The following is a 15,132-nucleotide window of genomic DNA, read 5'->3' as shown; positions in this document are numbered from 1 at the left end:
ATCAAGTCACCCCTTAAACTTCTCTTTCTTAAGCTACACAGCTTGTTCTCCTTGAGTCTATCACTATAAGGTATGTTTATTAGTCCTTTAATCATTCTTGTCGTGCTCCTATGGACCCTCTCCAATTTATCAACATCCTTCTTGAATTGAGGACACCAGAACTAGACACAGTATTACAGCAGCAGTCTCACCAGTGCCAAAAACAGAAATAAAATAACCTCTCTGTTCCTACTTGAGAGTCCCCTGTTTATGCATCCAAGGATCGCATTAGCTCTTTTGTCTACAGCACCACATTGAGAGTTCATATTCAGCTGATTATTCACCATAACCCTCATATCTTTTTCAGTGTCACTGCTTCCGAGGATTCAGTCCTCCATCCTGTAAGTATGGCCTACATTCACAGGCACTGTCTTTCCAATGTGCCAGGGAGGGCTCGACCCCAGGCCCCACCCCACTCTACCCCTTCCCCCAAGGCCCCACCCCACCCCATGCTCCACCCCCATGCTTCACCCATGCTCCACCCCCACCCCACCTCTTCCTGCCCATGCTCCATCCCCACCCTGCCCCTTCCTGCCCCATTCCACCCTCTCCCCTGAGCACGCCACACCTTTGCTCTCCCCCATCCCCCAGAGCCTCCTGCATGCTGCGAAACATCTAATCACAGTGGGTGGGAGGTGCGGGAGGGAGGGGAAGGTGTTGATTGGCAGGGCCTGCTGATGGGCAGGAGGCACAGAGGAAAGGGGAAGTGCTGATAGAGGGGCTACTCGTGGGTGCTCTACCCCCAGAGCACCCATGGAGTCAGTGCCTATGCCTACATTCTTTGTTCCTAGATGTATACATTTACATTTAGCCATAGTAAATAAATACTGTTTGCTTTTTCCCAGCTTGCCAGGTGATCCAGATCACTCTGTCAGTGACCTGTCCTCTTCATTATTTAATACACCCCCAATTTTTGTGTTATCTGCAAACTTTATGTTCTCTCCCAGGACATTGATAAAAGTGTTCCATAGCATAGGGCCAAAGAGTGAGTTGATTTATTTATTTAGATTTCAGTCTAAAAGAAACTCCACACCAAAAGACCCCCATCTAAAGTTTTGGGACATACGGAACATAGGTAATACAAAACATAAAATCATCAAAAACCGTAGCACTTCTCCTTCTTCTCCCTCCCATGTATAACTGAATCATGTCACCATGTGGACCCATACAGCTTACCTGCCCTTCCTCTTCCCCAGCACTTTCTCATTAGGCAGAGCACCAAGCAGTTTCCACTCTATCACGTGTGTGGTCTGCAGGCCAGATTCCAGTCCTCACTCTGTCAGCTTGGTGCTGGTTTGGCAGTACAAAACTGTTAAAACCAGTAGATCTGGGCCCTGGTGAACTCCCATCGTTATAATCTGGTGCAAAGGCATGTCTGGGAGAAAGAGGTGTGTGACTGGGCATCCTTATGTCTTGGTTAACCCTTCTGCCAGCACAGCCCCTTGGGGTCATAAGCAGCCCGGAGCCGCTCTAATTTGTACTAAGAATCAAGGTGTGTGTAAGGGTTGGTTACAGCTACCATTGCTGATGAGTATTGTCTCCTTATGCCACCTGTATCTGTTTGTTGTATCCACCTGTTGTCTCTGGTCATACTTAGATTGTTGCAGGGACCATCTCTTTCTTGTATGTTTGTACAGTGCCTACCACACTGGAGCCCTGATTCATGACCAAGAGCCTCAGGTGCTACTTTAATACAAATAATAAATGTTAATAATGATAGCATGAAACCATTTTTTATGCAGGCTGTGAAAGGTGCCTGCTCACATACTTAATTAGCTCAGAGGTGTTATGGGAATTAGTTAGTTCATTACAGAAGAGAACTTTGAAAATATAAAACACTTATGTAGTGTTGGGTATTATTCTGTCTCTTGTTAAGACATTTTTTACAGTTAAAAGTGCATACAAAAGCCCTGTTTTAAGCTTAAGGACCATCCAGTTCTACATTTTACATAATTCAAGAATTATCTTAGGGTGTATAACCTAGGTAGAATTCCTTATGTATTTCCTATGTTCCAAAATCCTTACTCATGGTGAGCAGCACCTTATTCCACAACTGCTTGTGTAGATTTCAATGGGAGCACTTGTGGAGTAAAGCACACTTCAACCAAAGTTAAGGTATCCAAGTCTGTCCCTAAAACTCATTGTTGATCTCTGTTATTCTGACAGGAGGAAAGTTTTAAGAAAAAATGGCACTTGCAAATTATATATTATTTCAGTTTTGTGCATGAGTTACATCCTCATTTATCTTTGTCAAAACCAAAATAATTTCACAACTGTGGTGTGCCTGACTCAGCAGGGGAGCAGGGGGACAAGTGACTCACGTGAAACTTTTTATTAGCTCCAGCCCCTGCTTCTCACCAAAATCAAGAAGTACAGCAACCCAAAGTATCTTCATGTGCTTTACGGAAGAACTTTCCAATCTTTAGGGTAAGTAAAGCTTTAGGGTTCTATTCTAAAAGGGCTTGAAGTGGAAAATCAGTTAACTGTTTGTAACTATTAAGTACTGATTTTACACTGTTAAAAAATTAAATTAATATTCCAGGACTAAGCATTCACTTTGAAGACCAGATTCTCAGCTGGTGTAACTCACGGAAGCTCCGGTAAAGTTAGTGAAGCTACAGCAAATCACACCAGCTGAAGATCTGATCCTAAATGATGGCGCTGCAGTTCAGCTTTAGGCTTTTTCCAGAACATAGGTGCTTCAATTGTACATTCATACAAATATTTGGGGAACTAATCTAAATGCAAGTTACATTTGGGATTTCCCACACAATTAACTCTGGCTGCAAACATACAAAAAATTACATTTGTGCTTGAAGTTAAGCATGTTTTTAAAGGTCTGGAGCATCGGGGCCTGTGTCCATAACATTGTGGGGTGTTGTTAGCAATGTTCCTATTAGAAAAATGTATACCTTCCTCCATTTTCTTTTAGTAGCTGCAAGACTTACTATCGCTGTCCCATGGCATAATCACTATGTGTCTTCTGTGAGCATCTGGCTCAGTATTGGATGTGTTTATAGGGGAGAAACTTACTAGCCTAAAGAATAAAATAAATCCATTCCACCTTGCACTATTTATTATCTTTACTGAGTCATATACCTCAAAGGTGGTCAATTGTTATTTGATCCTTATTAAGAACGTGTGGTGTTTAGATACATCTTTGTTTTTGTCTGTTTATGGATAGTTACTTTACCTAATTTTCTTTGTATTACCGTATGTTTCTATTTTAGTTACATATTCATGTATGTATCATAATGTATTGTAATTGACATGTGTTTGTTGCCATCGCTCCCCTCTCTAAATACAATTTAAATATACGAACCTTCCATTAAACACCAAGGGCCTGACTGAAGTCAGTAAGGGTATGTCTACATTGCAGTAAAACACCAATGGCTGGCCTGTATCCACTGACTCGGGCTTGTGGGGCTGCGGGGCTATAAAATTGCAGTGTCGACATTCGGGCTCAGGATGGAGTCTGGGATCAGTAAACCTCTGGGACCAGCCTGAGCCCAGACGTCTGCAGTGCAATTTTATAGTCCCACAGCCCAAGTCAGCTAACATGGGCCAACCGTGGGTATTTTATTGCAGTGCAAACTTACCCTAAGAGTCTTTCCATTGACTTCAGTGGGCTTCTGGGCCAGGCTCTAATTTCTGTGCTGAACGCCCCACACTTATCAAGCAATCAGAAGTTTTAACCAACTTTTCTACATTTATTTTTTCTCTTCACAAAACCCTCATAGTATTTCCTGGTGCTTTTAAAAAGGTGAAATAACAACTCTAAGTCTCAGTGTACCCCTGATGGCTGAAACGGGGTGGGGAGGTGGGAAGTGAATATTTTGAAACTCATATGTGATTTTCTTTTTCCTACTTTTATGTATTCTGTATACAGTCGGTGGATTTTAAAAAGCAAATTAGATAGCATGCAAAGCACAAGTATAATGCATGAGACAAAATCACAATGTCAAATGCAGCCATTAATAAAACTTTTGCTTTGTATAAAAATACTGTGTATTGTATGGGGAATGGTTTCATAATGCCACCCTTTCCTTATGAGTAATCTTTTGCCTTCAAGTAGCTGTTGAAATAATGGGGCCATTTGTGGTCAAACTATACTTGACTTTAGATAGGCATGAAGCAGACTGTGATTATGCAAGTTCCCACCCCCACCCAACAACTTGTGTATGGACTAGACAACATTGCAGTCCTTGGGCTTTTCCCAAGAAAAGTCTGTGTCAAAGTGGAGTAAGGATTTCAGTATTTGACTGTATGCCTTTACAATATGCAATCATGACTTTCAAATAAGCCATGTTTATATTGTTTCATGGTTTGATTTAGAATTTGCACTGACAAGTCAAAATATTTTGTGGAAGCTAGTTTATATTAGCTGACAAATTCCATTAATTCTCTCACTTTACATTTTTATGAGACAGAATTTTGCATGCTCCTTCCAAGGTGAAAGTCATTTTTAAAAAAAGGCAATAATGAATTTGAACCAGGGTAGTGAAGCTGTATATCAGTAATATAGCTCTCATTACATTATATATGTAGCAGACTACAGCATATAGAGATGTTTTCAGAAACGTTCCCATGTTGGTCTCCTTTCCCTTCGGCACCACTGATACTTCTTGTCTTTGATTTTAGTTCTAGAATATGAATGTGAAGTAAAAAGGAATAGCTAGATTATCGGTGATCAAGAGATTGGGAGAGGGTACAAGAAGCAACCTCCCCGACCTGTGATCCCGCAGAGGTGACAACTACCCAGCAAAGTAGATGATTATGAGGATTCCCATTTTAAATAGCTAAATTACAGTTGGGGAAACTGAGGCACAGATTCACTGAGTGACTTGCCTGAGGACACAGGAAGAATCAAGCCAGCACCAAGTCAGCAGTCTCTGGCTCCCATCTTTTGCTCGGATCACTAGGATCCACCTTCCCTCAATAATATATAGATGCTGACAGAAAATAGGAATCTAGTGGGGGAATTGCTTTCCCAAGCTGGTTTCTCTTTTTGTTATATATAATAGCAATGATCCCCAAAATCAGTGTATGCTGGGGAATACAAGGATAACCATGTTGCATTCTTAAAAGGAAGACATGGGACTTGTAAAAATGAAAGTGCAGGGTCTCTGGCGGGCAAAATGCTCCAAAACTAGGCAATAGACACAAAAGGATGAGGCCCTTTGGTGGAGGGCACTTTGCCTCGATATTACAGTAGATATAGAGGGGTTGTTTTTTCCCCTCCTACTAAAATGCGGTGTAGCCATATGTTAGCATAGCTTCACTGATTTACTTTTTCCATATTAGAAGTTCCAGAAAGCTCTCAGACTTTACCACTTGTTTTAAGGACTGACTCATGATTTTTAGCTGAACCATTTCACACAGATCTGTTTCTAATTCTGAACCAAGGTGTTAATTTCTAGCCCCAAGGATGATCAGCTGTTTTAGAGAGCAAGTAGCTGATGCAACTCCAAAGAATTTTTGGCTTTCAAGACTTTTGTTTTTTTTTGTTGTTGGTTTTTTTTTTTTTTAGAAAGTCCCCAGTGTTCACCCTTTTTAGTGATCCTGCTATATTCAGGTGATGACATTTTATATTTAAGAATTGGGTGGTGGGGGAATAAAACAAACAGCTGCTGAGCAGGTGGGTTGCAATCAGTGATAATTGTGTGATTTTGGCACTATTCTGAGTAGGCTTTGAGGTGGAGCTGTGGGAACTGGGGACGGGATTGTGCACAATCACTTTCCGAGCACTCCCAAACGCAGGCACTGTACTGACTGCCCTGGGTGACTATGGAAGGAAAATGGGGCTGTCAAGGCTGAATCCCGACTCTGTCACTTTGAGTACAGAAGGGTGGGGGCCCTCAAGGATTTTAAAAATTAATACTTGCCACTCCAGGCTTTTATTAAACTCCCAAGGTTACAGCTTTTCTCTGACCATAGCTTGGTAAACACAGCCACCACCCAAATACAAAAAAATGCCCTTGGACCTAGGAAGGAGCACTTGGGAATTCCTCCCTGTGGGGTACTCTCAAGTCCTTCACCACCACCCCTCAGGGGAAGAGCTGAGAAAGAAAACAAAGGAAAATAGCCATTACTACCAGCTAATCAAACAACATGCACAAACCTCTTAGGACACCAAAATCCAATCCTGTTCTTAAAAAAGGTAAATTTTATTAAAAACAAAAAGAAAGAAAATACATCTGGAACTTAGGCTTTTGCTAGATTTTAAAAGAGCAATTCCCAAAATTAAGCACCCAAAATAGCTTTCTTGGGGGTTAGCTTAAAGGTTACAAGCAAACAAAAGCATCTGGGATTAGCACAGAGAGATCCACAAGCCAAAACAAAGAAATAAACCTAATTGCATCTATTTAAACATTCCCTGTTCAATGATTTCTTCTAGGTATGGAAGATGAATTTTTATACCCGGTTGAAGCCTTACACAGCATTGCTGCTTATAGCATTGCTGCTCTGTCTCTCCTTCTCCCAAGAACAACAGAGAAATGGAAAGTTTCTTTCCCAATTTTAAAAGTTCTAGCTTTCCCACTGGCTCTTTTGGTCAGGTGCCCACTCCTTTTCTTTTAGCTGTGGGCTTGTTAACCCTTTACAGGTAAAGCAAGCAGAGAACAGACACCAAGAGGGATTTTACAGCTAACTGGCTGGCTGGGTGTTCATAAAAGGGAGCTCCCTGCCCCCACTCTTCATTTATCACAGGGGCCATGGGACTCTGACCATTAATAGCCCCTTGTGAATTCCCCACTGCATATCAGCACAAAGACTAGGGACAATCTGGCCCCGTATTTGCTAAACTGTAGTGAAGTGATATGCAAACACATGCCAATTTTTGCAACTCATAACAACAGCCCATTCTTCCTGGAATTAGACATTCAAGTTTGTTTTCAGAGTTTATGCATATTTCATGGATCCACCATCCTGGCTTTTCGTGTCCAAAGTCTTGCTTTGGTATTTCTTTCTCTCTTCATCTCCCTAATTTCAGAAGCTATCTTAGATCCGGGCGATCTTTTCTGTGATGTATGCTGAGCTCCCTGGCCATGTATTGCTGCCTACATATTTTTTGGGAGTATAATCATTAACAAACAATAATGCACTGAAGTATCTATATAATAAGGAGAAGAGGAATAGAAAATATGCTTGTGTAAAAGGGATGGTGCAAGAGAAATCAACCTTATAATTTGTGATTGTCTCACATTTGAGTGCTTGCCTTAATGTTACATTAATGCTAAAAATATGTGCATTTGATTTATATAAATTATTCATTAAAGAACAGAAATCCAGAACTTTTCAGTATCCTAGGTCAGATCCTCCAGTCATATCTCCATTGTGGCCCTCCAGTTCTGTGCTTGATTCCATTGTGGAGCTATGACAATTTTCACCAGCTGACCCATAGAACTTACCAAAGCTTCACCATCAGAGTTTGTAGTCTCCTTGTTCTGGTTTGCGGAGCTTATAAGCTTCGCCTGCTTCCTTAGCAGAGCTTAAAGATTTCTTGTACCACCACAGGACTACAGCTCTAAGTATCTTAGGAGTTTCATAGAAGGTCTCTGAGCCCAGGGCTGTCCTTAGGATTTATGGTGCCCTAGGCAGGATTATTAAAGTGGTGTCCCTATGCCTGACTTGCTCTTAGCAACACAAACATAAGCTTACAGTACTGGAAAACTTGCCACATGCACTTTATTAAAAACAGTTTAACTTAATTAAGCACACCGTAATGTTGATGGACTAGCACTAAAGAAGTAGCGCTATAGAAAAAATTCTGATTTATTGACAGAATGATGCAAATAATATATTTTTTAAAATTTGTCAACATTTTATTGGAAATTTTTATGAAGAGGTATTGAAACAAGGATTTGTTTTTAATTAAAAACGATTTTTCTGGCTTTTTTGGCTGCAAAATCAGTAATAATGTCATCGTATGACAAAGACAAAGTGATGTCTTGTTTGATTGTAAGAATAGCAAGACCAGTCAATCGTTCCTGACTCATTGTAGAACGGAGATAGTTTTTAAATGAGCTTTAGTTTTCAGAAACTCGGTTCTCCTGTTGCTACTGTTACAGGAATTGTCAGTAGAATACAAGTGGCAATGTACACATTAGGATATATGTCAACAAGTTTCCTGATATGAATAAACTGTACAATGTCCATCACTGATTTTGCATGTGGCAACATTGATGACAATGTACTCAATTCTTAGTACAGTTCAAGTCCATTTAAATCAAAACTATCACCGTGCTTCATGAGGCTCTCTAGGCTCTTGCACTCCGTCATTTGCTGCTCTTGTTTTCCTATTTCGTTGAATTTAGTTATGTCATACAAAAAGCCAAACTGTTCATGGTATGCTCGTAAGGTATTAAACCTTTCATCAACGGCAGATATTGCTTTATCCATCACAACATTAAAAAATTCAACCTCAAATTTCTTTTCTGGATCGTCTATGGGCTCATCTGCGCCTTCATATTCTGATTGCTGTTTTTTCCTTGAAACTCGTTTCACATTCAGACATGGAAATTTTGGTTCTACACCGTGTACCTGTACAAGCTCTCTTGCTGTAACCTGTGCTTCTTTGAATCCATTTTCTCTGTATTTCACTAAAAAGTCTCCTGTGTTGTTTAGTAAGGTAAGTGTTGAATCAAGCTGCATCACTGGACTCTGCATTATTTTGCTTACACTTGAGATTTTAACAAGAATGTCATACCAGATTAAGACAGATATTAGAAACTTGAAGCTGGATATTTCAGAGGCCAATGATTGTGCTTCACTTTTAGCTTTTGGATCTCTGGCTTCTTCCAGAATAGGAACCAGTGCTTTGTACACTTCCTCAGATTGATATCTCAATGTTTTTGCACTTTCTACTCTGCTTTTCCAGCATGTCTCAGATAGAGGCTTAACAGTATTGACATGTGCTTTGAATATTTGCCATCGTTGAGTGGAAGCTGAAAAGAGCACGTAAATGCGTTGCAGCAAACCAAAAAAAGAAATAGGTTCTACAGAAGACTTGGCCATATCACACAAAATCAAAGTAAGGCTGTTGTATGCACACAGAACAAAAAAGGCTTGTGGATTTTATGCCAGCAATCTAGCTTGCACGCCAGAAATGCATCCTCTCATATTGGCACCATTATCATAGCCTTGTCCTCTAATGTTCATTACGGACAATCCCATTCGTTTTAGTTCATCAAGGAGAGCTTGAAGAAGTCCAAAACCTGTAGTGTCCTCTACTTCTAAAAATGTGATAAATGATTCCTTAACTGTAATCTGTGCTGAATCACTAATGTTGACAAATCTCACTACTAACGACATCTGTTCTTGATGACTTATGTCCGGAGTGCAATCTAGAATTACGGCAAAATATTTTGCCAAAGTAACCAATTAAACAATTTTGTCTCTCACTTTATCACTCATTAGCGTGATCAGTTCATTTTGAATTCTTGGTCCCAAATAGTGCTCATGTATTTCATTTTCAGTTACTCTTCGGAGATGTTCACTCATCACTGTGTCAAATTTTTCCAGCAGTTGTACAAGGCCCAAAAAATTGCCATTTTTGGGCTGAAATCATTTCTTAACGCTTCCTCTAAAAGCAAGATTGTTTGTTGATAGATATACTTTCAATGTGGTGTTGTGCCTTTTCATGTTGGGGTAATATGTGACTAAGAGTTTTCCAATCATTAATACCCATGATTGCTATCTTAAAATTGCAACTATTGAAAAGCTTGCATTGGAAACAAAATATAGCATCCTTGCATTTAGAGTACACAAGCCACCATCTGTTGACAATTTCACCATTAGAAAGTCTTTTGTAGTAATTCTTTTCTGTGAATTTCCTACCTCTAATGTGTTTAGGATATTCAAGACCTTTTATTCTCCTAGGGCATTTCTTAAGTATAATGGCACAGAATTTGTTGTTTAAAGATTGTGGCCATGTGCCAATGTCATCTATATCCCATGCTAGTACAGTTTCAACTGTTGTAATTTCTTGTTTTGTGTCTGCATCTGTTTCAAATGATTGTTCTGTGTGTTGTTGCGTTTCTTGAGCTTCATCTGCATAAAAATTTTCTTCGGCAGTTACTTGATGATCTTGATCAACTTTGTTGTTTTCATGACATACAAACTTAAGTATAGAACCCTTCGGTGCTTGTACAGCTAATCCTATTTCATCTTTCCATTTTCTTTTTTGTGACACGGAAAGTTGTTTTCGATATGACATAACTTATAAGATTTTTTTTAAAAAAATAACTGTTTAAATTATCAGATTATCAGAAATATTATTTAAAATAACTAATATAGGATAGTCGTGAGTCTGTGACCTTGAGCTAGTGTGAAGACACCTCACAAGGCGCTCCGCCCTGACTGAGACACAGTAGAGTTGGACACCCATGTCATTTTTACAAAGCCACTTTTTAGTTTTAAATGTATAGTGGGCATCAGTCTTAATGTTAGTTACAACTCTCTATCAACCTTATACTGTAACTAGATCAATGGCATTATCCAGTTTAATCAGCTGGGTTTCCAAGCAGTGGGAAAATATAACCCTAGTTTTACTCCTAGGTAAAGCACAAAGGGACCAAAATGAAGTCAGCCCAGAATCATCTCCTCTCGATTAAGGCAGCACAGAAATGTGACAGGAGTCCTATTGTGCCTTATTTTTGTTTGGAAAGACATTAGCAATAGCAGCACATTTTGGGCACGGCCAGAAATACATGACAAATCACTGCCTCTAAAGTTCCATCAGAACCTGACATTCTCACAGCTCCAGCAAGATCTGCTGCACAGATTGTTCACAAGGAAGCGTCCCTGGCCTTTTTAACTCATATTAACCGTGTATTTACTTTATGAAAGTTGGACAAAACATTGTGAAAACGTAAGACATTGGCTGCTCAACCTCTAGGCTGGCAGAAGCTACACTGACTCACTGGGGAAAAAAAGCAAGAGACTCTTAGTACAACATATGGTCACTCTATACACTAGTAAGGAGCTGAGCATATTACAGTTGTTGGAGGGCTCTATTTAGCAGTAACAGGGCTATAGGAAAGCCAGTCAACATTTTTTGTTTCTCTGATGAAAACTGGCCCACTCCCTGCCCCAAACAAAACTTGTCACAAATAATTGTCAACAACTTAATTTTCTGGTTTTGGCTAAGATATTGATTTTTTTTAAAAAAATATTGAAATTGGATTCAAGATTGTTAGCAAGCATTTTTGGAAAACAAAGTTGTTAAATCTTCTTGTGGCACCTTAGAGACTAACCAATTTATTTGAGCATATGCTTTCGTGAGCTACAGCTCACTTCATCGGTTGCATCCGATGAAGTGAGCTGTAGCTCACGAAAGCTTATGCTCAAATAAATTGGTTAGTCTCTAAGGTGCCACAAGTACTCCTTTTCTTTTTGCAAATACAGACTAACACGGCTGTTACTCTGAAAGTTGTTAAATGACAATCTAAATGGCAACTCAGTACTGCTTTCATGCTTGGCTCACTCACCCCCCAGCCTGCTGGTCCAACAGCTGCAGTAGAAGAGGAGATAGGTGGAAAACTGCAAATCCACCTCTTGGGGTGCAGAGCGGCAACAGCAGCAGCAAACCCTCAGGTCTGATCACATGCCAATGGGCACCATCACCAGCCCAACGGACCAAGGTGAAGTTAGCACAGCATCTGATCTCAGGGACGGGGCACCCCCGGAGCCACAGCAGCTCATCCTGCCCTGCGCAGCTCCCCCCGGATAAGATGGATCGCTGCCAGCCCGGGGAGAGACACGCTCCCCAGCTAGGGTGACCAGATGTCCTGATTTTATAGGGCCAATCCTGATATTTAGGGCTTTGTCTTATAGAGGCACCAATTACCCCCACCTAGGGTGACCAGACCACAAGTGTGAAAAATCAGGATGGGGGTAGAGGGTAGTAGGAGCCTATATAAGAAAAAGACCCAAAAATTGGGACTGTCCCAATAAAAGTGGGACATCTGGTCACCCTACCCCAACCCCCACCCTGATTTTTCACACATGCTATCTGGCCCAGCCAGCTGCGTGTGACCCTTCCAATCCTGGCTGGCTGCCGAGGAAGTGAGTTACTTTCACTTTCATTCCTCAGCACGCACCCACTCAGCCCCCCCACCTTCCCCTCACCCAACCCAGCCCTGCCGGAGGGGAGGGGGGAGAGAGGGGTGCTCCGTGGCGGGAGTGGGGGAGAAGAATGGATGTTATGGGGGGCAACAAAGGATACTGCAGCCGCCGAGCCTGCCTCACCTCAAGCCAGGGGGGAGAGTCACACTCACAGGTGAGTTCCTCCTTCCCCCACCCCTACCCCCGCCCCTTCCCAGAGACCCCAGCAGCCAATCCCCTCCCTCAGACTGTGCTGCATTCGGCTCTCTCTAGGACCCCGCAGCCCTGCTCTTACATGCTCCACTCTCTCCGGACTCTCTCTCTCCGGACTCTCAGCTCAGTGGTGCCCTCGGCAGAGTGGTGCCCTACGCGGCTGCCCTATTCTGCCTGTGGCTAAGGACGGCCCTGTGTCAGCCTGCAAAAAATTGAACACCAGATCTATTTAACCTAACTCATTTGAGGACTGGAGTATTGTAATAGGGGCACGAGGGGCAGGAATCCTCCCACACAAGCTGTGGGGTAAAATCTCTGCTGCTCTTTAGATGCTACACCAGCCTAATAGGTGGAGTAGTTTCCACAGTCCTGGACCCACTCCCTTTGCTGAGGGGAAAGACTAAAGTACCTGCAAAGCTGCAAATCCTCTGATCCCTGGCCCTCTGCTGATCCACCTCTGTCCCGCCACTGTGCACATGGCTACTATTAAAATTTAAATACGTGTATTTGTTTTCTAACATGTAGATTAAAGGTTTCCTTATTACGTGAGACTATAATAATCCATTTACAAAATCCTGCTACAATAATAATACGTAAGTAATCCCTTACCCGTGCTAACTACCAGGACAAATTTTTTGGTGGCCTCAGAATAGGACCACCAACTCTTGCTGGTGGCCGCACTCACACTTTTTCATAAAATACTTAATTAGCTTTAGGAAAACCAAATAAATATGCATAAATTACAATGATTTGGACGTGTATTTATTTATTGCTAGCTAGTAAGTCTGTTGTGAAAAGTGATATTTACAAACATACAAGTATCACTTTTCACAGCAGGCTTACTCAGCCCTGGCAAGCCTGGGGACAAATAAAGCCCTGAATGGAGAGTCGGGGGAGGCAGTGGGGGCCAGGGGAGATGGAGGTTGGGGGCTGGAGGAGGTAGCAGGGGGCTGGAGCCTGAAGCCCTGCTGCCAGAGCCTGAAGCCTTGCAGCTGGAGGACGGGGCCTGGAGATGGAGCCCGAAGCTGTGGGGCTGGAGTCTGGGGCCTGCCGTCGTGCAGCCAGAGCCCAGGCCTGGAGCCTGAAGCCCCAGGTCTAGAGCCTGCCACCCCACCACCCCAGGGCTGAAGCCCAAAGTCTGAGCCCCACCGCTCCTGGGAAGGCAGGGAACTCATTGACTGCCTGGTCCTCCAGTGTTGTGCCCCAGGTGACTCCAGAGGGGAGCAGGATCCAATCCCTGCTGGTAGCCCCAGCAACCAACATCAAGGCAGTGCATCCAGGTGCAACAGGGAGGGGGGGGGCCCATCCCTCTCCATCACAGCCCAGGAGGCTGTGGCCGCAAGAAAAGCCCCTGGTGGTCACATGTGGCCATGGAGGCCACATCTGAGGAACGCTGAACTAGACTACATACTGTAACAGAGTTACTGTGCTGGCTAGGTGTTTGCCTGTGCCTCACATCCGTAGCCAGCCCCTAAAGGCCATGGCTCCTCCAGTTTGGAAGGACCCCTGGCTCATGGAGTAACATTGAGAGGAATTTTTCAGCAACAGAGTGTGATTCTGTCCCCTTTTCCAATAATAAATACATGTTGTGCGGTGACTGAGCTCATGTCATCATTCCAGGGACTCTGTCCTTGTGTACTAACCCACCAGAAAGGAGATCATGAGCTCACACAGCAATACATACAATGCATAAGGAGATGAGAATGCACACGATAGATTAGATAGGAAGGAAAGGAATACTTGTGGCACCTTAGAGACTAACCAATTTATTTGAGCATAAGCTTTCGTGAGCTACAGCTCACTTCATCGGATGCATCTGATGAAGTGAGCTGTAGCTCACGAAAGCTTATGCTCAGATAAATTGGTTAGTCTCTAAGGTGCCACAAGTACTCCTTTTCTTTTTGCGAATACAGACTAACACAGCTGTTATTCTGAAACCTGTAGATAGGAAGGAGCATCTTTTCTAGTGGCTAGGGTAAGAATTTGGTTTCTCCCATGTTCTCTTCCCAGTTCTGTCCCTGAGTCACTTATCTGAAGCCTGGCATGATACCTTCCACCTGAAGGTCCCAGAATACTTTACAAACATTAATTATAACGTTCCTCTGATGTGTCAAGCATTATAACTACCAACTGCTACTGCACTCATTTTACAGCTGAGTAAACTCAGGAACTGAGATTAAATGGCTTCTCCAAGCCTGATAGTGGTAGGGGTTCCATATTTCCAAAGAGCTGTTGTGCACCCTACATTCCCATTGAAAGTCAATGAGCGCTGAGAGCATGCAGGAGCCATTAGGTTATGCTCCACACCTGGATGGCCAAACCACAATGAGGCAATGACAGAGTGGAGAATAGAACAAAGAAGTCTCAGACTAGAACATAGCTGGAATCAGGGCCCTGCTCTAACCACTAGACAACTTGCTCCTCTCTTACTTTGTATCATATGCAAACTTGCTCCTCTCTTACTTTGTATCATATGCAAATACTGCTAAAACCAAATAAGTAACAACAAGGAGAAGAAGAGACACACAATACAATGAACGCTTCAGTGAATTCATAAACTCAAGTGCAAGTAAAATACGGTATTTGTATGAACTACTAGCCTAATTACTGGTAACCTGCTGTGTTCAGGCGAAAGAAAACCCAGTGTAATATCTTCAAATGATATTTGTAAAGACAACAGCTTCCTATTACAGGACAAAATTGCAATAGTTTGTCTTATTTAATTGGTATCTGACATAATAATATGTTAAAACTTTAATATGCATATAAATTTGT

The 15,132-nt window shown here is 42.2% G+C and overlaps 1 pseudogene; it reads right to left on the bottom strand.

Moving 5' to 3' along the window:
* Window positions 1–8,241: 8,241 nt before the first annotated feature.
* Window positions 8,242–10,255, bottom strand: LOC141981216 (zinc finger MYM-type protein 1-like; annotated as a pseudogene).
* Window positions 10,256–15,132: the final 4,877 nt, after the last annotated feature.

The sequence above is a fragment of the Natator depressus genome, chromosome 2 (assembly GCF_965152275.1).
Source record: "Natator depressus isolate rNatDep1 chromosome 2, rNatDep2.hap1, whole genome shotgun sequence".
NCBI classification, from domain to species: Eukaryota; Metazoa; Chordata; order Testudines; family Cheloniidae; genus Natator; species Natator depressus.
This window is presented reverse-complemented; position numbering and strand designations above follow the sequence as displayed.